We start from the raw sequence: 2,845 nt of genomic DNA, 5'->3' as shown, positions 1-2,845 counted from the left end.
CGAGGGGGCCGCCACTCCTGAAATCATGTGTACGCCCTCCCTGAAATCCTCCCGAAATCATTTGAAATCCACCTGCAATCATGAAATCATGCGTAATCTGCCAGCAAATTTTAGTCTGAAATCCCCAAAAGGTCATGTAAAAACCGCCGGAATCACGTAAAATCCGCCGGAATCTCGTGAAATCCGCCGAAATCCGGTAAAATCCGCTGAAATCATCTATAATCCTTCAGATCAGACATAATCTGCCGGCAGGTTTTAGCGTAAAATCTTCTAAAATAATATGCGAAATCCGTGAAATCATGTGAAATCACGCAATCTTTGCAATCATGTGTACATCCAAAGAGAGAGTGGTGGCCCCCTCGCCAGCCACTATACTGCACAGAATAGCACTTATTGCGCTTGCACCTCGAATTCGGGAAGTGATTGGTTTGCTTTAAATTTGAAAAGTTATGTACTTCTGTACCGAAGACCGTCATTGTCAACATTGGCCACTTGTTATAGTGAAATTTCCTGGACTATCAATTATCTGGCCTGGCCTTGCATTCTTTTGAGTTACTTTTCTTTCTTTTCCTTTCACTCGCCATCCCCGTTTCACTATCAACTCTATAGCCGCCCCCATTTTCTCTCCCTCGTCTCTCCATACCGGCCGCGCGTTTCTCTCTCACCGACAGGTCCTCCTCTCCTCTCTCCCTCCACCGCGCAGCAGCGCGCAAGGTTGCAGGCTTTTCTTTCTCTTTTTTTTTTGCACTCCCCGCTTTTTTTTCGCACAAGATGGCGACGCCTTTCCGTTTGCCTTCATGATTGATGCCCGCCGCGACGCCGCGCCTGATTGAGTCCGCCCCGCGGCTCATGTGTGGGACGCGCCCTTATCTCTGTGGCTCCACAAGAAAGTACCGACAACTTTAGCGCAGAAAGCGTTGCTTGACATTGATGAATGCAATATTTTATGATTTTGTTGTCGTCTTTGTCGTTTGTTATTATTGTTGCACTGGAAAACCAAAGGTGTGGCAGCACATTTACAAATCTGCAGATGTGTGAATGACATTTTCCACACTTGGAGACGGGCGCCTTTTTAAGTGTAGTTAACAAGATACTTGTGGCGTGACCATTATGGGTAACGCCCCTCATGTTAAATCACAGGCACAAAAAAAAATAGCCGTAAAGAACGTGTTATTTTCCCTCATTTGTTCCACTTGTATGTTATTGACTTAAAACAACAACCGTGGTTTCTTTTTTATTTCAGGTGCATGGGACTGTGTGAATAGCCCCCGGCAAGTGGGCAACCGGAACTCGTCGTGCGACGGCCGCGCACGATAAGTGGCCTACCCTCCGGGCGCCCACCTGGCCGCCGCGTCGCGAGTGCTGAGGCGGAGCCATGCGGGCCACGCTGATAACAGAAATTGCCATCGCTGGAAAAACATTGGGCCACCGGTAAAATACGGCTGGGCCGTGCGGGGCGCCATCGGGGCGGCGTGTATGTTGTGGCCGTGAAGACGGCCGAAACTGCCTCGACGACGCGGTGCCTGCCCCGAGTCCACCATGGGAGTGTTTGGAAAATGCGGCCACTGCGGCTGTAAGTGAAAATACTCCTACGATTTTATAGCTTCAAATTAGGTAAATATTTCCGCAGGAGCGATTTAAACACACCATTGACTTTTTCGACGTTTCGCCAACATTTTGTTTTCATGTCTAACTTTTCAACTTTACGATAACAATGAATGAATCGTTAATATTTCAATGCAAAAATATCCAGTCAACATGTATGTTTTACATCTGTTATAAGGAGAGCTCGGTGGCGGCGGTGCTTGGCTCTCCCTGGTTCTCGTTGTAGGGTTGTGGGTGCGATTGCGCATCCTCCCGTGTGGAGATGACGACGATGACGGCGACAGGGTTGGCTATAGCGAGCCCGCGGGACTTCCTCAATCAAACGCAAATCTACTCACCACGCCCTCTCCTTATCGTGTGCGTCGGCGCAGGGAAAGTTTCTCTCGCAGAGTTTCGCATGAAAGTCTTGTTCATCTGGAAGCGCAGCGAGGCGCGCGGGACGGGGCGGAGGGAATCGATTTGTTTTTTAATTGAGGCGGCCTTGACCTAGACGGCGAGGCAGACGAAAGGAAAAAGGAGCAGCAGCAGCCCCCGGAGTTATTCTCGTTTTCTCGCCTCGGGGCCGTCGACCCGACCCGCGGAGCGCCGGGAAAGAGAGGCGAGCGTGAGGGGGGAGGGGGTTGGAAAGTCTAATTGCACCCCCACCCCCGTCGCCCGCCGCCACTCCTGGGGAGAGCGACTGGCTTATCCGCGTCGGGCTTGTCTGTCTATGCCGACGACTGGATTTCATTTTCGACTGGTAATGCGTTATCGGCGCAGGTTTCCGTCTGCGGTTTAACCGTCACCGTATAGGGCAAAAAACTTCCTTAATTTATACAATGTTTTCTGTAGGCTACCCTTCAAAAACGATTTTGAAAATTTGTGATTGGTGTCGCACTTTTGCTCGCTTGTTCAAAGTGCGAGATGGGTTTGCCTACTCACTGTGGCCATGGTCCCTTATGGGCAGAACCACGTCAAACTCGCCCGCTGTAGCGCGTGCACCAAAACACCCGGTACATTCGCATGTGTACGGTACATATGCACATAAAACGGGCCACGTCTTGCCGATTAAGAAGAAAGAAAGCACCCCACGCCGCCATTCAACAAGTTATGCCAACTTTCACTTAACCCCCCTCTCCATATACCCCCCCCCCCCTTTCCCTTCCTTTTCCAGAGCAGCAAGCAGCAGTAGCAGCAACTCGGGAGTCGATAAAGGAAACGAGAGAAAAACCCTAATGTAAAAGAGAGAGGAAGGAGAGGG

The 2,845-nt window shown here is 50.3% G+C and overlaps 1 long non-coding RNA gene across 2 annotated transcripts in view; it reads left to right on the top strand.

Moving 5' to 3' along the window:
* LOC127750529 (uncharacterized) overlaps positions 1-2,845 on the top strand; it is a 76,631-nt gene that overhangs the window by 27,944 nt on the left and 45,842 nt on the right. For both annotated transcript variants that reach the window (XR_008011731.1, XR_008011732.1), the window contains exon 2: positions 1,244-1,573. This is a non-coding gene — a long non-coding RNA (uncharacterized LOC127750529). The remainder of the gene's footprint in view (positions 1-1,243; positions 1,574-2,845) is intronic.

Source organism: Frankliniella occidentalis, unplaced genomic scaffold, assembly GCF_000697945.3.
Source record: "Frankliniella occidentalis isolate FOCC.00 unplaced genomic scaffold, Focc_3.1 Scaffold205, whole genome shotgun sequence".
Classification (NCBI taxonomy): Eukaryota; Metazoa; Arthropoda; class Insecta; order Thysanoptera; family Thripidae; genus Frankliniella; species Frankliniella occidentalis.
This window is presented reverse-complemented; position numbering and strand designations above follow the sequence as displayed.